The 22,712-nt window shown below is 34.3% G+C and overlaps 1 pseudogene across 1 annotated transcript in view; it reads right to left on the bottom strand.

Annotated features, from left to right (window-relative positions):
* Positions 1-1,845: 1,845 nt before the first annotated feature.
* LOC310775805 (derlin-1 pseudogene) overlaps positions 1,846-22,712 on the bottom strand; it is a 94,204-nt pseudogene continuing 73,337 nt past the window's right edge. The window contains exon 3 of the transcript in view: positions 1,846-1,849. The product of the transcript in view is annotated as a derlin-1 pseudogene (transcript). The remainder of the gene's footprint in view (positions 1,850-22,712) is intronic.

Genomic DNA, 22,712 nt, shown 5'->3' with positions numbered 1-22,712 from the left:
TGGGCCAAAGAAGACAGAATCCACCCATTTGCGATGCATTCGACCTGGTTTAGCTTCTGGCCTCTGTTGCATTTGCTTCCATGTGAAGCATGAGCCAGCTGTAAGTGTGAGGCGCTATAGACGTTTATGTCTGTTTTAAAATCACTTGGTTGAAATTTGCTCCGATTGCATAATTTAAAACAACCCAATGAGGTGGGCTTATCATAACACCAACGAAAAACTCATTGCTGATTATTTTTTCTGGTCGTTATTCAATGCCAGTGTGGAGACTACTGTTTATTAATAATGTGACAACCTCGACGCACTAAGAAAAACGGCCTCAGGGCTGCAGGTGCTGCAGCACCCTCTGCTGTTTTGTATTGGAATTGCAGTCTCAATAAAAAAAAATATACAGTATGATTAAAATGTTTGTTTTATATGTTTTATACTGCGATATTTAGGGTTTATGAGCAAAGCAAAGCAAAGAGGGTGGAGATGTTAATTTTGATGTTTGGCTTATAATAATAAGATAATCAAATATAATAATAAGCTCAGTGTTTCTGCCTGTGTTGCTGTCTGTTGTAGTGTAAAACGACCTAAAGGGAGAGAAGGTGGTGACATGAAAGTGAGTGAGAAAAGGAGAAAATACTATACACAACAGTATAATCCTTTATCCTAATGTTAATTAAAATGAGATATTCCTCCAAATATGGCTAAAAAACATCCAAACGTCCAAATAACATCCAAAAGTCCCTTCCTTGCAGCACCCCCTGCTTAAAATGACTTCCAGCGGCCCTGGCCTTGTTTTAGTTTGATCACAATGCATTTTCAACGTTAGCCAAACCTGTGGATTTTCTTTTCTTTTCATAAGCTCAGGAGGTCAGATACATTTCTCTTTGAGGAGCATGTAATCATTCAACTGAAGCGAAAACACGAGAAACCAAAATGGCGTTGCATGTGTTTTTTTTTTAAATCAGAATCTATATCAGTATAAAATCACCTGTTTTAACTATACCATTTAAAAGACCCCTCCCTCAGCTCACCTGCCAGGTGATACTGATTTGTCATTTATTCGGATCCCGATTAACTTCCGCAACAGCGGTTGCTACTCTTCCTGGGGTCCACATAAAATTAGACAAACACTGAAACATACAGACATACAGTAAACATACAAACATCAACTGACATCCTGTCAGTCTAGACAAATTGACAGCTAACTATATGTTCACAGCACCGGGCCAGATTTTCCAGATTTGCGAGAGTAGATGAGATTTCATACTGTATGTTGCGAGAGACGTGCTTTTTCACTGCATGAATGACCCGATTTTCGCCTCATCGCCCATTCGGTTGAGTTGAAATGTTCCAACTCGAGCTAATAATACTCGCGCGAGTGAAGCGTTCCTTGCGCCTTGGTGTGAACGTACAAAAACTGTCAAAGTAATCAAAATACACTGACAGCATACAGACATACAAACTGTGACTGACACCTCATCAGTCTACTAGACAAAAAATTAAAACAAGTCAAGTAATCAAAATATCAGATAACCAAAACAATGTACAGTATACGGTTTCAGCTTATAATTGATTCATGATTTTTTCCCATGTCGGCTATAGCTAATTAGCAGAACAGGAAGTATGGCATTTCATTATTTAGCCTGCTCACAGATGTGTAGAGCTGAAAGAGTAGAAATCATAAAGAAAGGGATGGGGATGCGGACAGGGAGAAGAGACGGCTCTAAAAGGAGAATGTCCTTCTTACCCCAGTGAATCATTGACATCTGCTAGCCTACAAGAACACTAACTCTGCCCTTTTGCCATTCCATCTCCCCACACTAACACATCCCACTGACACATGTCATACCTTGGTCAGCTGGGAGAGCAGAGAAGAGAACAAACACAGAGGAAACACAGGCAGGGTGATGAGCTGAGCTGGCTTTTACATGAGAACCCTTGCTTTACAGGATGGTCTTCACCAGCGGAACCCCTAGAGGAGCTCCGTGAGAACAGGCTGACAGGCCGAGAGGCTGGGGCCATGGAGGGGAACGGAGCTAACTCCACGCTCACAGCCGGCGAGGGAGAGCATAGGAGGTATGAAAGGGAAAGAGAAAAATGCATTTTATGTGTGTTATCTCTACAATGTCGAGTTGATATTGAGTAGGAAACTAACTCTCCTGCAAAAAGGGAAAAGGCCATCATGATAGAATACAGCTTTATCCCTATACTGTACGTCTGGCATCTAGATCAAACACATACTGTATAATGCATGCAGATAAAAAGCAGAACAGGTGGAAGCCAGTAAATCTAAATGGGGTTTAGTCCAATACGTATTTTCTGTATCGTCAATTTTGCGGAGACAGAACATTTAACTTTCAATGTTTCCAAATTAAGGTTGGGCAATCGTTTATATTTTCATATCGTCCAATCGTGGTTACTCAAGATCACCGATACGCGATCCAAATAATCTATTCATATCCATCATTTGAATCTTTATTTTTTCTTTATGATAATGAGATATAGCCTATTCCTATTTAATGGCATTCAAATTTCCCAAAACAATCAATCATAGTATTATTGAATAAGAGCAAACTTAGATTATGCTTGTTTGATGATTTAACACCGGCTGTGTCGCCACATCTGTAAGGTAACAATGTGTAACTAACACTATACTAGGTGTCTCTTTTATGACTAAGATAGACGACAGCCTAGGCTATACGGTATGATACATCTATAGGCTGCTTAGTATAGGCTGGTGCTGTGTGCATGTTTCTCACACCGCTTGCTTCCTTCCCTTAAAGTTATGTGAAGAAACATTGATAAAAGAGTGTGTGAACCAGGGCATTTTGTCATTTTAGGGACAAGGCCATTTGGCCTTCGGGGTCGCAATTTTTCTAGGGCACAAGGCCATTGCTCTATTGACATCGGGAAGAGCGATTTTTCTGAAATGTGGCAGACTGTGTCAGATGAAACTGGCATATAACGTTAACCACTCGACCGACTTTCAGCACAGGCATATGGACAGCAGGACCTGATGCTAGCTAGCACTGCTAACGTGTTAGCCAAATGACTGTGCGAGATGCTTCCACTCAACTTTGTTGAAGGCAAATGCTTCCGAAAGTTAAATGGACTATTATTGAGCCTGAATGCACAGTGCTGGGGTGAGTTGTTTTCTGATGTGCAATGTTCATAATAAACAGCGCAAGATGATTTGGATATTGACGGTTAGGACGAACGTAATGAACGGTTTCAAATGGCTCTTAAATACTCACAATATTTTTTCAGACAGTGTTTTAATCGTATAGATTAAATTGCACTCCGTTGTGGCTGTTTTCGGAGTGTTTTCTTACTTATAGACTAGTCGACGAGTCTAAATAAAATAAAAAGACTAGTCGTCAGGGAAATTAGTCGCCACCTGCATCCCTACTACCAATGTCCTTTCAGCGACACTCACGATTGGGCCACGGAATCGCCTCCTCAAACAAGACCTGCTGAACCCCGCGGATCTTCACTGCTACTGCTTCCGCTGTCGGCTCCGACCACGCTATTGGATCCTGTTCACCTGTTTCAAGTGAAGTCTATCCACCTTATTTCTAGCGGCCATGATGCCTATGCGTTTTTCTTCCGGTGTGATCCTCCCAGCCTTGTTGCTGACAGCTTGACACCCGTTCTGGGCGTACGGAGCAAATCACTAATCAGGTCCAGCTTGGCAGAAATCTCGTCGATAAATATACCTTTAAGAGCGCAGTGCGCCGCCTACTGTGGCAAATGTTAGCGGCTAGCTAGCTATGTTACATGGCAGTAAAATGCCACTAAATGACCAAATTGATTTAACTTTTAACCATTTCGAGTAACACTGTTTCCATACGGACCCCCAGTGTTGGTTAGTTAACGTGACTATATTTATTTATAACGTACTCCAGTTTCCGGTTTATAATTCGGGTCTGCAGCCAGAGTAATAACAAAGGAAATGGCAAGCTGCAACAATAAGTCACGTTAAACCGGAACTTGTACCCACAATTATTTGTACAGTGGGGCATTGAAAAATAAGGTGGATAAATGTTTTCCTTGCAGCCTGTGATCCACCAGCAGCCGGCCTTGGGCAGGACTCCTGGTATTGTGCTCAGTCTAGACTCATGACAAAAAGACACTGCACTCATGCCACCAGGGCGCCCAGACTGTAGAACCCCCTGCCCCAGGAAACTATAGGCTGAACAATCAGTATCATTTAGCCAACAACTTCTGAAGAAACACTTGCTTTTGTGAAATGTTTTGCTTTGTGCCGGATTTTTTTTTTAAATCTGATTTATTCCATTTGTATTCGATTAAATTGTTTGACACGTTTTATTCATGTGTCATGGACTTGACAGTGCCCAGCCCACATGGGCTTACAAGACAACAAAATACAACATACTGTATACAGTACAACAAGCCAGCGCTACATGGTACATCTAAATAACAATTTAACAAATCTGGGAACTCAGAGTCTACTTCGGCACGTAAATAGAACGCTCAACAAAAGGTACGGCTGTCCCAGAGTCTATTTACGTGCCGAAATAGACTCTGGATTCCCAGATTGCAATATAACATACTCCCTGAAACATCACTTTCTAAACAAAACGTTCTGCCTTTGCTCCCAGGCCTGGCAGACAAAATGACCTATAAAGAAGGTTCCTTTCTTAAAACACAACTCTTAAGTTTTTCATAATCATCCAACTGAAAGAATCTGATGAAGGTCTTTGGACCGAAACGTTATTCTTTCTGTTAATAAACCTTTTGCATTTGGAGACAGTGTGCGGGAGTTATTTTCTTTTCCGGGTTTTCCCTCCTCCGTGTCGTTTTTAGGCGTGCAGAAGCTTTGCTCCTTCATAATCATCCAACTAAAAAAAAATCAACATAAATAGAGGACATTTGACTAAAAAGTATCTCCCTTGCATCATCATAAGCTGTACAGTAGAACAGAAAATGAATCTCGTTCTCACTTTCACACAAGTCACAAAGCAAACAGAGTCTGTCTTCGTCAGGGGCAGCATTAAACCTGCCAGTCTCCAGTGCCAACGGAAGAGTTCCACAGCGTAACTGAGCACACAGGGACCTTCTTCATCTCTCCAAATCAAACTTCACATAAGGCTCTGCACAGTAACGGTCTATTATTATTATTATTATTATTATTATTATTATTATTATTATTATTATTATTATTATTATTAATATTCTTCTTCTTCTTATCATCATCATCATCATTATCATCATCATCATCATCATTAATTATTATTGCATTTGACTTTCGGTCATTTCTCTGCCTTTATTTTGGTAAAAACAGGAATTTATATTTCGCAAAAAAAAAAAAAAGTACCACTCCCTTAAAAGTGCTGACTTGTATCCCAAGTCAGGATAAGTTCTTAGCTGTCACAGCTGCTGTGGCTCCAAAGCAGCACAGATTCATGATGTGGGATGTATCTGCATTTATTCTCATGAACCCATTTGCAGTAGCATCGTTTTAATGCTAATTAATCTTGTGTATACCTTATAGGGCCGGGGCCGAGCGTATAGCTGCTGTGAGACCAGCTGCTAACATGCCTTTTTACAGTAGGAGGGCAAGCACACTTGAGATATGTTTACTCGGGGAGTATAAAACATCATAACAACATAATTACAATGATATTTTGTCGGCGAGGGGTGTGTGTGTGTCGGTGTGTGTGTGTGTGTGTGTGTGTGTGTGTGTGTGTGTGTGTGTGTGTGTGTGTGTGTGTGTGTGTGTGTGTGTGTGTGTGTGTGTGTGTGTGTGTGCGTGTGTTTACGCGTGTCAACCGGGGTGTTTTCAACCTTGTGTAAAAGAGTTTCCATGCTGTACATTATGCCAAAGGAAAACACCATCTGTATTCAAGCCATACTGTCACAGCATGCCCGTCAATAAGCTCTAACAATTCACTATATGTGTTTCATGACAGCACATGTGTCGTGTGGCATAATCCACCCGTTAGAGGAGGCTGAAACATCTCTCAGCTTCTAACTAAGCATGCATCACGCTGCGTGGAGCCGCCAGCGAAGCCACATGGATACAAGATATGCTATTTTGACACACTTTATGCACCCATGGGCACATTTTTGGACAGATGACATCTGATTGTAAAGGCATCAGTGTGTTCCCTTGTTGTATAATGGTGCTCTGTGTGTGGAGTCTCCGCAGCCTCCCACTGTACGCCCCCCCCCCCCTCATTCATATGTCTGGCAGGAGAAAAGCAGCACTTCAGAGGGTGAAACCGAGATGACAACCACGTCAAATCTCCCTCTCCGAGCAAGACATGGCTCTGATAGTGTCTGTCACTCATGCTTCTCCAGAGCTGTCTCTTATACAGATGATTGTCGGGGCCCTTTGCTGTGTTCAAGACTTAACGTACAAGATGTTAAGTTGTCCTTCAGGTAATTACCGATGTGTAGTTAACGTGGCCTTTTGGGGGTTGGTGGTTAAATTCGTGAAACTCGTCATCCCGTGAAAATGAGCCATTGGGTTGCAGTGTTGGGGGTAACTCGTTACAAAAGTAACATATTACATGTAATATATTACTTTTAGCAGTAACTCAGTAATATAACGTATTACCTATAGGATTTCAGTAATATTATACCAGTTACTTTGTCAAGTAACACAAGTTACAAATTTTGTTATTAAAAAAAAAAAAAAAAATCAAAGCACATGTAAAGATAGAATCATCTCCTAATCGAATTGTGTGTTTTTATGCAAATAACCACTATAGATGACAATAACAAAGGAAAAGGATAACATTTAGAATTTTGGACAGTTCAGACACTTCAAGACGGTTTCATGTTTTGGGGGGGGATGGTTCCGGGGCGGCGATGTCATTCTGCTAACTGCCGTTATTTTGGTGAAAGTAATGCAAAAGTAGTGTAATAAGTAACGAGTTACTCTACACAGACAGTAATATTGTAAAGTAACTTGAAAGTAACTAGTAATATGTAGTATATTACATTTTGAAAGTAACTTGCCCAACACTGTTGGGTTGTCATGACACAGAGGCAGAGGCAAAAGAACGGATCCCTTCACTGTCGTTGATTCCGTGGCAGCCGAGACCAGGAAGTGAATGGCTCTCACTGCACTTCCAGAACTGTAATTACCATTGTTGTGCCCTTGGGCAAGGCAGCTACAGCGTTACAGTGTGGTTTCAGTGGGCAGCTCCCAGGTGTGAGTGTGTCATTGTGTGAGCGTGCGATGGATATGCGAACCCTGTCAGCTGTGTAATATCTATGACAATATTCGGTCACGCTAACTCCTCAGCGCCAGCGCCAGCACACCATGGCTTTCAAGAGGCATGTTCAGGTCGCTCAGTCAGGCTGCGACGCTCCTCTGTACCTTTGGGCTAGCAAACTTCTTCATGGTTTACAGAGCTGCAGAAATTAATTTTCTACAAATCACCTTTGTGCTTCATTCAGCGCGATCTACTTAATATAATGAAGTCCAAAATTAACATTATAACATTTCACTTTGAGCTATAAAGGGCATTTGCGAGGTAAAAGCACTCACCTACCACCGCGGACAGGGCCGCGGGAAGTACGGGTGCTGCAGGTGCTGCAGCACCCCCTAGTGGCAAGATGATTTTTTTTCCTTTTTTTTTCCTTTTTTTTTACAAATGTTATTAAAAATATTTTGCAGTGCACTATGTTCCTTTCTTGTTTGGGAATGTTTCGGGAAATGATTGCATTATTGATATACTGAAAATGTAGCCTATTTAAATAGAATTATCAACAATAACAATCAAGGAAGTTACATGCTTGTAGGCTAGAGAAGAAGAAGAAGCACGCATGCGCGCACATGTTGTGTTGAACCAACCAACAACCAATACGAATTGTTTAATCTGGCAATAAAGAAGGGTGAACTTGACATGCTATTTTAATAGCCTACTCAAAAATGCACATCCCACTATACAGCAAAGAGAGGAGTCAGTGTTTCTTGATATAATCATTGCCATTCACATCAGAATAATTAGTCTAGTCATTAAGTTTGCTGATAATATTTCTATCATGTTAAGTCTGTCATGTTAACTGGTGTATTCAGAGCAAATAGGGAGATATAGAGCATTATCATCATGCTATATATCTCCCTCTTTGCTCTGAATGAGTGAGAAAAGGAGAAAATACTGAATAATTACATCACAACAGTATCCTAATGTTAATTTAAAATGAGATATTCCTCTAAATATGGCAAAAGAATGTAAGAAAAAAAAGTTTTTTTTTTTCCGGCAGAGTCCCTTCCTCCCAGCACCCCCTGCTTAAAGTGACTTCCAGCGGCCCTGACCGCGGAGATCCGGGTTCAAGTCAGACGTTCCGGATACAATATCGGCCGTGTCTGAGGGTGGGAAGCTGGTGGGGTATGTGTCCTGGTCGCTGCTCTCGTGCCTCCTCTGGTCAGTCGGGGCGCCTGTTCGGGAGGGGGGGAGCGGAACTGGGGGGGAATAGCATGATCCTCCCATGCGCTACGTCCTGCTGGTGAAACACCTCGCTGTCAGGTGAAAAGAAGTGACTGCCGACTGCACATCTACCGGAGGAAGCATGTGCTAGTCTACAACTCTCCGCAGATCGGCAGAGGAGGTGGAGCAACGACCGGGACAGCACAGGGAATTGATCAAGTACAATTTGGGGAGAGTGAATTTTCGTACCATAACTAGAAATTTTCATCGAAGTCACAAGATCTTCTCATATTCTGAATCTTCGTATTCAGAAGACACACACATGCACACGTCAAAATGTCAGTTGTCATAACTTTGATTATGGTTAGGACTAACATTTTGGTCATTGGAGAACAATGCTGACACTGTTGAACGCATGTTGTTCACATATTTATAGAGGATTTAGAAACGCTGGATGCAATGTTTTTCCACATGATTTCCTACAATCTGCCTTGAGACCCATGTCAAGTGTGTAGCAGCCACGATCTGCATGTCTGTGTGTGTGTGTGTTTGTGTGTGTGTGCACGTGCGTGCGTTTGTGTGTGCGTGTGCACGTGCGTGCGTGTGTGAGTATGAGTGATTGCATGTGCATTCAACTGTGGGCTAAAGTGAATGGTCCAACTCATGTGAAAGCCCTTGTGTCTCGGAGTTCACGCTGAGGGAGCCTAGCGGTGCCTGAAAGGCATCAATTAGACCCCAGACCTAATTAATTTAAAATTCCACCCAACCAAGTAGATTAATTACCCTAATACGCATCATTCTGTGCAAAACATTATTCTACAATAGAATTAGATTTATCCTCCTTAATGACTGTGTTTTACATACTGTACACACACATTTTGTACGTGTGTGTGTGTGTGCGTGCGTGTGTGTGTGTGTGTGCGCGCGTGTGTGTGTGTGTGTGCTTTGAGCTCATGATCTAACCTCACTAAGAGTCTAGCAGCCCAATGACAAACGTACCTCAGAGTCTTTTCAATGGGTGACTGAGCCCGTGATAGAATACATGGACTTCTGCTCCAGAGCCATCAGTAGCAGGCTTGATAAATGAACATGTGAAAAGGGATAGAGAAAGACAGTGTGTGTGTGTGTGTGAGAGAGAGAGAGAGAGAGAGAGAGAGAGAGAGAGAGAGAGAGGGGAGGGGGGGGGGAGACAGAGTGACAACACAGAGAGGATTGGTTCTTTTAGCCGCCCTCTGCTTCGGGCGCAGGAGTCCACCTCCCGATTCTTAATGACTCGGTGGCGCTGATCTGTGAAGGAAGGAGAAAATGGCCCATTTAGGGAGAGAAACAGTCAACCTGCTATTTCTTGTCCATTGTCTGGGATTTAATTGAGAAAATCAATTTGTCACGACACTTCGCCGATAAAAGTAATTCCCCGTCCTCTCTCCCCCGACCCCTCATCTGATATGCACACTAGGCTTACAGCAGCACCGAGAGAGAGAGAGGGGAGGAGGGCTATTTGAACGATCGGCCGCGCACACTCATACTTAGAATCAGGCAAACACGCACCCAGGGGGATGCAGATGTAGACAAATGCCCGCATGCAACACACTCACAATTTCACATCCAATTCGACTCACACACAAAGTGTACACACATTATGCACTTACTCTGTCGTCTAAGTCGGGGGTTAGAGACATGCAAACAGATAGAAGGCAGAGAGAGAGAGTAAGCATGTGTGTGTGTGAGAGAGAGAGAGAGAGAGAGAGAGAGTAGAATCTGGCAATGTGCATTAACCATTATGGTTCCGGGGTGCCATGCGTCATGGCGATCATGCACCACGTGGCACTCGTGTCTCCCCGCACGACTCCGGGGAGGAGGGAATTTATTATCGGGGAAGAGATCCAGTCATGATGGCCGGCCTGACAAAGTTTTCCCCTGGTCCAATCAATCACGCGCGTCCTCCGTGAGAGGCCACCGCCGCAAGGGGCCCTCAGAGGCTTTGCCAGAAGATTAGTCACATGCAAGTCTCATCTCTGCAGCCGCACCAGTGCAGAGACGGAAGGATGGAGTAGGGAGAGAGATGGGGGTGAGGGAGTGATACGTGAGAGTGTGGGCAGAAAGATGGAGGGATTTAAGGAGAGAGAGAGAGAGAGAGAGAGAGAGAGAGAGAGAGAGAGAGAGAGTAGTTAAGAAAAGACAAAATGGATGTGAGAGAGAGTAAAGGAGGCAGGTTTGGTATGTGAGGACCGTGCTGGCACACATGGTTACTGTAGTCTCTGGCCCAAGAGAACCATGTTTTTCATATGCACATATCTTTCTTTATTTGTAACGCTTAGATTTTTCAATACAATGTGCATTAACTCATACGTACAACTGTGCATGTGTGCTGTGTGTTACTTCTCATTCAATGCAGTATTGTGCTAGTGATTAAGTACTCAATGGAATGAGTATTATCATGTTAATGATGCCTCTCAAAATAGGATCAAGCTCGTGTCTAGTACAATCCAAACCTCATCACAATAAGACAGAACGTCTTTGCACAGAAATATCAAACAAGAAGCCACCAATATGGTCGAGAGCAGCTTACCTTCTAGCAGGCCGGGGCATTGACACATAGACAGCCCGGCTTGTGCGGACAGCTCAGTCGGTAGTGTGGAAGCTGGCCATCAGCAGCTCCCGTCCAGTAGATTAGGGACGCTAATTCTAAATAATATATCACACACAGTCACACCCATACACGTGGACACGGAGGGATCACTAGAGAATTAAAGAGCAGGAGCGATACGTGGCTGCCTGATCAGACTGGCAGAGAGGGAGCTGCGCACCTGAAATCCACAGACATAATCTCTAAGCCACTCCCACTTCCTGTTTGACTCTCTGGGCAAAGACGTAAATTACAATATCATAAATAAACAAGGGGGTCCCTGACAATCACATGTCAATCATATACCACCCTGTAACAGTAGTAATATGATTGAGTTCCAGCACCTGAAATAAACATTGCTGAATGATGTGCCCATATTTCCCACTGTTTCTTTTCTTAAAATGTTATGTTATGTAATGTTATGTTATGTTATGTTATGTTATGTTATGTTGTTATGTTATGTTATGTTATGTTATGTTATGTGTTATGTTATGTTATGTTATGTTATGTTATGTTATGTTATGTGTTATGTTATGTTATGTGTTATGTTATGTGTTATGTTATGTTATGTTATGTTATGTTATGTGTTATGTTATGTTATGTTATGTTATGTGTTATGTTATGTTATGTGTTATGTTATGTTATGTGTTATGTTATGTTATGTGTTATGTTATGTTATGTTATGTTATGTGTTATGTTATGTTATGTTATGTTATGTGTTATGTTATGTTATGTGTTATGTTATGTTATGTGTTATGTTATGTGTTATGTTATGTTATGTTATGTTATGTGTTATGTTATGTTATGTGTTATGTTATGTTATGTTATGTTATGTGTTATGTTATGTTATGTTATGTTATGTGTTATGTTATGTTATGTTATGTTATGTGTTATGTTATGTTATGTGTTATGTTATGTTATGTGTTATGTTATGTTATGTTATGTTATGTTATGTTATGTTATGTGTTATGTTATGTTATGTGTTATGTTATGTTATGTGTTATGTTATGTTATGTGTTATGTTATGTTATGTTATGTTATGTGTTATGTTATGTTATGTGTTATGTTATGTTATGTTATGTTATGTGTTATGTTATGTTATGTTATGTTATGTGTTATGTTATGTTATGTGTTATGTTATGTTATGTGTTATGTTATGTTATGTGTTATGTTATGTTATGTTATGTTATGTTATGTTATGTTATGTTATGTGTTATGTTATGTTATGTGTTATGTTATGTTATGTTATGTTATGTTATGTTATGTTATGTTATGTTATATTATGTTATGTTATGTTATGTTATGTTATGTTATGTGTTATGTTATGTTATGTTATGTTATGTTATGTTATGTTATGTGTTATGTTATGTTATGTTATGTGTTATGTTATGTTATGTTATGTTATGTTATGTTATGTTATGTGTTATGTTATGTTATGTGTTATGTTATGTTATGTGTTATGTTATGTTATGTGTTATGTTATGTTATGTTATGTTATGTTATGTTATGTTATGTGTTATGTTATGTTATGTTATGTTATGTTATGTTATGTTATGTTATGTGTTATGTTATGTTATGTGTTATGTTATGTTATGTTATGTTATGTTATGTTATGTTATGTGTTATGTTATGTTATGTTATGTTATGTTATGTTATGTGTTATGTTATGTTATGTTATGTTATGTTATGTGTTATGTTATATTATGTTATGTTATGTTATGTGTTATGTTATGTTATGTTATGTTATGTTATGTTATGTTATGTTACGTTATGTTATGTTATGTGTTATGTTATGTTATGTTATGTTATGTTATGTTATGTTATGTGTTATGTTATGTTATGTTATGTTATGTTATGTGTTATGTTATGTTATGTTATGTTATGTGTTATGTTATGTGTTATGTTATGTGTTATGTTATGTTATGTTATGTTATGTGTTATGTTATGTTATGTTATGTTATGTTATGTTATGTTATGTGTTATGTTGTTATGTTATGTTATGTTATGTTATGTTATGTTATGTTATGTGTTATGTTATGTTATGTTATGTTATGTTATGTTATGTGTTATGTTATGTTATGTTATGTTATGTTATGTTATGTTATGTGTTATGTTATGTTATGTTATGTTATGTTATGTGTTATGTTATGTTATGTTATGTTATGTTATGTTATGTGTTATGTTATGTTATGTTATGTTATGTGTTATGTTATGTGTTATGTTATGTTATGTTATGTTATGTGTTATGTTATGTGTTATGTTATGTTATGTTATGTGTTATGTTATGTTATGTTATGTGTTATGTTATGTTATGTTATGTTATGTGTTATGTTATGTGTTATGTTATGTGTTATGTTATGTTATGTTATGTGTTATGTTATGTTATGTTATGTTATGTGTTATGTTATGTGTTATGTTATGTTATGTTATGTTATGTGTTATGTTATGTTATGTTATGTTATGTTATGTTATGTTATGTGTTATGTTATGTTATGTTATGTTATGTTATGTTATGTGTTATGTTATGTTATGTTATGTTATGTTATGTTATGTTATGTGTTATGTTATGTTATGTTATGTTATGTTATGTTATGTTATGTGTTATGTTATGTTATGTTATGTTATGTTATGTGTTATGTTATGTTATGTTATGTTATGTGTTATGTTATGTTATGTTATGTTATGTGTTATGTTATGTGTTATGTTATGTGTTATGTTATGTTATGTTATGTTATGTGTTATGTTATGTTATGTTATGTTATGTGTTATGTTATGTTATGTTATGTTATGTTATGTTATGTTATGTGTTATGTTATGTTATGTTATGTTATGTGTTATGTTATGTTATGTTATGTTATGTTATGTTATGTTATGTGTTATGTTATGTTATGTTATGTTATGTGTTATGTTATGTGTTATGTTATGTTATGTTATGTTATGTTATGTTATGTTATGTGTTATGTTATGTTATGTTATGTTATGTTATGTGTTATGTTATGTTATGTTATGTGTTATGTTATGTTATGTTATGTTATGTTATGTTATGTGTTATGTTATGTTATGTTATGTTATGTTATGTTATGTGTTATGTTATGTTATGTTATGTGTTATGTTATGTTATGTTATGTTATGTTATGTGTTATGTTATGTTATGTTATGTTATGTTATGTTATGTTATGTGTTATGTTATGTTATGTTATGTTATGTGTTATGTTATGTTATGTTATGTGTTATGTTATGTTATGTTATGTTATGTTATGTTATGTTATGTTATGTGTTATGTTATGTTATGTTATGTGTTATGTTATGTTATGTTATGTTATGTTATGTTATGTTATGTTATGTGTTATGTTATGTTATGTTATGTTATGTTATGTTATGTTATGTTATGTGTTATGTTATGTGTTATGTTATGTTATGTTATGTGTTATGTTATGTTATGTTATGTGTTATGTTATGTTATGTTATGTTATGTTATGTTATGTGTTATGTTATGTTATGTTATGTTATGTTATGTGTTATGTTATGTTATGTTATGTGTTATGTTATGTTATGTTATATTATGTTATGTTATGTTATGTGTTATGTTATGTTATGTTATGTAATGTTATGTTATGTTATGTTATGTTACGTTATGTTATGTTATGTTGTTATGTTATGTTATGTTATGTTATGTTATGTTATGTGTTATGTTATGTTATGTTATGTTATGTTATGTTATGTTATGTTATGTGTTATGTTATGTTATGTTATGTAATGTTATGTTATGTTATGTTATGTTACGTTATGTTATGTTATGTTGTTATGTTATGTTATGTTATGTTATGTTATGTTATGTTATGTTATGTGTTATGTTATGTTATGTTATGTTATGTTATATTATGTTATGTTATGTTATGTGTTATGTTATGTTATGTTATGTTATGTTATGTTATGTTATGTGTTATGTTATGTTATGTAATGTTATGTTATGTTATGTTATGTTATGTTATGTTATGTGTTATGTTATGTTATGTTATGTGTTATGTTATGTTATGTTATGTTATGTTATGTGTTATGTTATGTTATGTTATGTTATGTTATGTGTTATGTTATGTTATGTTATGTTATGTTATGTTATGTTATGTGTTATGTTATGTTATGTTATGTTATGTTATGTTATGTTATGTTATGTGTTATGTTATGTTATGTGTTATGTTATGTTATGTTATGTTATGTTATGTTATGTAATGTTATGTTATGTTATGTTATGTTATGTTATGTGTTATGTTATGTTATGTTATGTTATGTGTTATGTTATGTTATGTTATGTTATGTTATGTTATGTTATGTGTTATGTTATGTTATGTTATGTTATGTTATGTGTTATGTTATGTTATGTTATGTTATGTTATGTTATGTGTTATGTTATGTTATGTTATGTTATGTTATGTTATGTGTTATGTTATGTTATGTTATGTTATGTTATGTTATGTAATGTTATGTTATGTTATGTTATGTTATGTGTTATGTTATGTTATGTGTTATGTTATGTTATGTGTTATGTTATGTGTTATGTTATGTTATGTTATGTGTTATGTTATGTTATGTTATGTGTTATGTTATGTTATGTTATGTGTTATGTTATGTTATGTGTTATGTTATGTGTTATGTTATGTGTTATGTTATGTTATGTTATGTGTTATGTTATGTTATGTTATGTTATGTTATGTGTTATGTTATGTTATGTTATGTTATGTTATGTTATGTGTTATGTTATGTTATGTTATGTTATGTTATGTTATGTTATGTTATGTGTTATGTTATGTTATGTTATGTTATGTTATGTGTTATGTTATGTTATGTTATGTTATGTTATGTTATGTGTTATGTTATGTTATGTTATGTTATGTTATGTTATGTTATGTTACGTTATGTTATGTTATGTTGTTATGTTATGTTATGTTATGTTATGTTATGTTATGTTATGTGTTATGTTATGTTATGTTATGTTATGTGTTATGTTATGTTATGTTATGTTATGTTATGTTATGTTATGTGTTATGTTATGTTATGTTATGTTACGTTATGTTATGTGTTATGTTATGTTATGTTATGTGTTATGTTATGTTATGTTATGTTATGTTATGTGTTATGTTATGTTATGTTATGTTATGTTATGTTATGTTATGTGTTATGTTATGTTATGTTATGTTATGTTATGTTATGTGTTATGTTATGTTATGTTATGTTATGTTATGTTATGTGTTATGTTATGTTATGTTATGTTATGTTATGTTATGTGTTATGTTATGTTATGTTATGTTATGTTATGTTATGTTATGTTACGTTATGTTATGTTATGTTGTTATGTTATGTTATGTTATATTATGTTATGTTATGTTATGTTATGTGTTATGTTATGTTATGTTATGTTATGTTATGTTATGTTATGTTGTTATGTTATGTTATGTTATATTATGTTATGTTATGTGTTATGTTATGTTATGTTATGTTATGTTATGTGTTATGTTATGTTATGTTATGTTATGTTATGTTATGTGTTATGTTATGTTATGTTATGTTATGTTATGTTATGTGTTATGTTATGTTATGTTATGTTATGTGTTATGTTATGTTATGTTATGTTATGTGTTATGTTATGTTATGTTATGTTATGTTATGTTATGTGTTATGTTATGTTATGTTATGTTATGTTATGTTATGTGTTATGTTATGTTATGTTATGTTATGTTATGTTATGTTACGTTATGTTATGTTATGTTGTTATGTTATGTTATGTTATATTATGTTATGTTATGTTATGTGTTATGTTATGTTATGTTATGTAATGTTATGTTATGTTATGTTATGTTATGTTACGTTATGTTATGTTATGTTGTTATGTTATGTTATGTTATGTTATGTTATGTTATGTGTTATGTTATGTTATGTTATGTTATGTTATGTGTTATGTTATGTTATGTTATGTTATGTTATGTTATGTTATGTTATGTTGTTATGTTATGTTATGTTATGTTATGTGTTATGTTATGTTATGTTATGTTATGTTATGTTATGTTATGTGTTATGTTATGTTATGTTATGTTATGTTATGTTATGTGTTATGTTATGTTATGTTATGTTATGTTATGTTATGTGTTATGTTATGTTATGTTATGTTATGTTATGTGTTATGTTATGTTATGTTATGTTATGTTATGTGTTATGTTATGTTATGTTATGTTATGTTATGTTATGTGTTATGTTATGTTATGTTATGTTATGTTATGTTATGTTATGTGTTATGTTATGTTATGTTATGTTATGTTATGTTATGTGTTATGTTATGTTATGTTATGTGTTATGTTATGTTATGTTATGTTATGTTATGTTATGTTATGTGTTATGTTATGTTATGTTATGTTATGTTATGTTATGTTATGTGTTATGTTATGTTATGTTATGTTATGTTATGTTATGTGTTATGTTATGTTATGTTATGTTATGTTATGTTATGTGTTATGTTATGTTATGTTATGTTATGTTATGTTATGTTATGTGTTATGTTATGTTATGTTATGTTATGTTATGTTATGTGTTATGTTATGTTATGTTATGTTATGTTATGTTATGTGTTATGTTATGTTATGTTATGTTATGTTATGTTATGTTATGTGTTATGTTATGTTATGTTATGTTATGTTATGTTATGTTATGTGTTATGTTATGTTATGTGTTATGTTATGTTATGTTATGTTATGTTATGTTATGTGTTATGTTATGTTATGTTATGTTATGTTATGTGTTATGTTATGTGTTATGTTATGTGTTATGTTATGTTATGTTATGTTATGTGTTATGTTATGTTATGTTATGTTATGTTATGTGTTATGTTATGTTATGTTATGTTATGTTATGTGTTATGTTATGTGTTATGTTATGTGTTATGTTATGTTATGTTATGTTATGTGTTATGTTATGTTATGTTATGTTATGTTATGTGTTATGTTATGTGTTATGTTATGTGTTATGTTATGTTATGTTATGTTATGTTATGTTATGTTATGTTATGTTACGTTATGTTATGTTATGTTGTTATGTTATGTTATGTTATATTATGTTATGTTATGTTATGTGTTATGTTATGTTATGTTATGTTATGTTATGTTATGTTATGTGTTATGTTATGTTATGTTATGTAATGTTATGTTATGTTATGTTATGTTATGTTATGTGTTATGTTATGTTATGTTATGTTATGTGTTATGTTATGTTATGTTATGTTATGTTATGTTATGTGTTATGTTATGTTATGTTATGTTATGTTATGTGTTATGTTATGTTATGTTATGTTATGTTATGTTATGTGTTATGTTATGTTATGTTATGTTATGTTATGTTATGTGTTATGTTATGTTATGTGTTATGTTATGTTATGTTATGTTATGTTATGTTATGTAATGTTATGTTATGTTATGTTATGTTATGTTATGTTATGTTATGTTATGTGTTATGTTATGTTATGTTATGTTATGTTATGTGTTATGTTATGTTATGTTATGTTATGTTATGTTATGTTATGTGTTATGTTATGTTATGTTATGTTATGTTATGTTATGTTATGTGTTATGTTATGTTATGTTATGTTATGTGTTATGTTATGTTATGTTATGTTATGTTATGTTATGTTATGTTATGTGTTATGTTATGTTATGTTATGTTGTTATGTTATGTTATGTTATGTTATGTTATGTTATGTGTTATGTTATGTTATGTTATGTTATGTTATGTGTTATGTTATGTTATGTTATGTTATGTTATGTTATGTTATGTGTTATGTTATGTTATGTTATGTGTTATGTTATGTTATGTTATGTTATGTTATGTTATGTAATGTTATGTTATGTTATGTTATGTTATGTGTTATGTTATGTTATGTTATGTTATGTTATGTTATGTTATGTGTTATGTTATGTTATGTTATGTTATGTTATGTGTTATGTTATGTTATGTTATGTTATGTTATGTTATGTGTTATGTTATGTTATGTTATGTTATGTTATGTGTTATGTTATGTTATGTTATGTTATGTTATGTTATGTTATGTTATGTGTTATGTTATGTTATGTTATGTTATGTTATGTTATGTGTTATGTTATGTTATGTTATGTTATGTTATGTTATGTGTTATGTTATGTTATGTTATGTTATGTTATGTGTTATGTTATGTTATGTTATGTTATGTTATGTTATGTGTTATGTTATGTTATGTTATGTTATGTTATGTTATGTTATGTTACGTTATGTTATGTTATGTTGTTATGTTATGTTATGTTATGTTATGTTATGTTATGTTATGTGTTATGTTATGTTATGTTATGTTATGTGTTATGTTATGTTATGTTATGTTATGTTATGTTATGTTATGTGTTATGTTATGTTATGTTATGTTATGTTATGTTATGTGTTATGTTATGTTATGTTATGTTATGTTATGTTATGTTATGTGTTATGTTATGTTATGTTATGTTATGTTATGTTATGTTATGTGTTATGTTATGTTATGTTATGTTATGTTATGTTATGTGTTATGTTATGTTATGTTATGTTATGTTATGTTATGTTATGTTACGTTACGTTACGTTGTTATGTTATGTTATGTTATATTATGTTATGTTATGTTATGTTATGTGTTATGTTATGTTATGTTATGTTATGTTATGTTATGTTATGTTGTTATGTTATGTTATGTTATGTTATGTTATGTTATGTGTTATGTTATGTTATGTTATGTTATGTTATGTGTTATGTTATGTTATGTTATGTTATGTTATGTTATGTGTTATGTTATGTTATGTTATGTTATGTTATGTTATGTGTTATGTTATGTTATGTTATGTTATGTGTTATGTTATGTTATGTTATGTTATGTGTTATGTTATGTTATGTTATGTTATGTTATGTTATGTGTTATGTTATGTTATGTTATGTTATGTTATGTGTTATGTTATGTTATGTTATGTTATGTTATGTTATGTTACGTTATGTTATGTTATGTTGTTATGTTATGTTATGTTATATTATGTTATGTTATGTTATGTGTTATGTTATGTTATGTTATGTAATGTTATGTTATGTTATGTTATGTTATGTTACGTTATGTTATGTTATGTTGTTATGTTATGTTATGTTATATTATGTTATGTTATGTTATGTTATGTGTTATGTTATGTTATGTTATGTTATGTTATGTGTTATGTTATGTTATGTTATGTAATGTTATGTTATGTTATGTTATGTTATGTTATGTTATGTTGTTATGTTATGTTATGTTATATTATGTTATGTTATGTGTTATGTTATGTTATGTTATGTTATGTTATGTGTTATGTTATGTTATGTTATGTTATGTTATGCTATGTTATGTTATGTGTTATGTTATGTTATGTTATGTTATGTTATGTTATGTTATGTGTTATGTTATGTTATGTTATGTTATGTTATGTTATGTGTTATGTTATGTTATGTTATGTTATGTTATGTTATGTGTTATGTTATGTTATGTTATGTTATGTTATGTTATGTTATGTGTTATGTTATGTTATGTTATGTTATGTTATGTTATGTTATGTGTTATGTTATGTTATGTTATGTGTTATGTTATGTTATGTTATGTTATGTTATGTTATGTTATGTTATGTGTTATGTTATGTGTTATGTTATGTTATGTTATGTTATGTTATGTGTTATGTTATGTTATGTTATGTGTTATGTTATGTTATGTTATGTTATGTTATGTTATGTTATGTTATGTGTTATGTTATGTTATGTTATGTTATGTTATGTGTTATGTTATGTTATGTTATGTTATGTTATGTTATGTTATGTTATGTGCTAACATGAGACTAATATAATGGGGATATACTTCATATAAGTACTTGCCAACAGAAAATACATTGGATCAAGTGTTTGGGTACATCAGCAGCAGAAAACCTATACTGTAAGTACTTGCTTGCCTTTTAGTACATTCAATTGTAAACCAGGTAGGCCTACATAGATTATGTTGTTGAATAATTACAGGATTAGCATTCAAAGTATTGCTTTGTACATGAATAGGTTTATAGTTTATACACTGGTTAATATAATAAAGCCACTCTAAAGTAGCTATTATTTATTTATTGAAAATTAAATTAAGTCAGGCTTTCATGATCATAAACTATGAAGGGAGTTAGATACAGTATGGTTTTTGGGGTCATTTTATTTATTCTCTCACATTTGTGTGGCTAACTCTGCGGAGAGGTGTGAGCAAAATGCGGTACCTTTTGAATATTTGATCCCAAAAAAACATCGAGTTAGATTTGCCTATATATGCTGCCAAAGCGTTGCCCTCTCATCGCTGAGGAATGGCATGTTGGTAATGACGTCCTCTCCTGATGTAGTGGGCCTGTCCTGCTTTTATCACTGTGATGATAACCGCTCTCTCTGTTCATTATCTAAGCCTTGGGGGAAGAGTGCTGACCCAGCCCAAACTGCCACAGGTCCCAGCCACAATATCTCACCGTTATCAATCTCCCCACACTCACGCCCAGGCTCATACGCACTTGTTTGCTCCCAAGCATGCTAGGCCTTATGTGTACTGTGTAGTACACAGACACATGCGCTAATACGAGAGGACACTCGCGTACGCACACGAGACCTTTCCATCTCCTTTTGATAAGAAGATAAGAAGGAACCGGCGCCAACAACAGCTTCTGGACCCCTTGCGTCAACCCGTTCTCACTCCGAGCACGTAGCATATTGACGCTTTGTCCCGTCCCTTGTGCGTCGCTTGTTACTAACATGGTACCCTTGAGCGACCCATGAAACGACTTGGGCTTTCCGACTAAACTCAATGTAAACCCATGGAAGTCATCTTTGACGCTTATGGCAACTGCTCCCCCATTAGCCTAACTGCTCCCCCATTAGTCAACTGCTCCCCCATTAGGGTCTGGAGGAGCTAACCTCTCTCAGACCCTAACCCTAAACCTAACCTCTCCCACCCCCATGCCTAAACCTAACCTCCCCCAGACCCTAACCTAACCCTAACCTCTCCCACCCCCCATGCGTAAACCTAACCTCCCCCAGACCCTAACCCTAACCTCTCCCACCCCCCACGCCTAAACCTAACCTCCCCCCAGACGCTAATGGGGGAGCAGTTGACTAATGGGGGAGCAGTTAGGCTAATGGGGGAGCAGTTGCCATAAGCGTCAAAGATGACTTCCATGGGTTTGCATTGAGTTTAGTCGGAAAGCCCAAGTCGTTTCATGGGTCGCTCAAGGGTACCATGTTAGTAACAAGTGACGCACAAGGGACGGGACAAAGCGTCAATATCAGTGGGCAAGTCAACTAGGGAATGTATGAAGCCAGTTCTGGAATTCCATTAATTCGAAAATCCCGCCGGGGGGCGCACGTCAGGTCCGGAAGTGACGACACGTACATTGGCTCCAATGTAAAAATGAGCCGACTTCTCTCTCGTTCTGTGTCTTAAATAAACATTTTCCGAATGAGCTTATGGTCTGAATAAACAATTTCAAGTCTTTTTCATGCTCTCCTGGGCTCCGTTTTCTAAATTATGGTCCCATTTCGAGTAAAAGAGCCGATAAAAATTATAACTTTGGGGGCGGGATTTTCTTTGATTTACACCAGCCACAGGAAACCAGATGATTCCA

This window comes from Poromitra crassiceps (genome assembly GCF_964638095.1).
Source record: "Poromitra crassiceps genome assembly, chromosome: 4".
In the NCBI taxonomy this organism is placed as follows: Eukaryota; Metazoa; Chordata; class Actinopteri; order Beryciformes; family Melamphaidae; genus Poromitra; species Poromitra crassiceps.
This window is presented reverse-complemented; position numbering and strand designations above follow the sequence as displayed.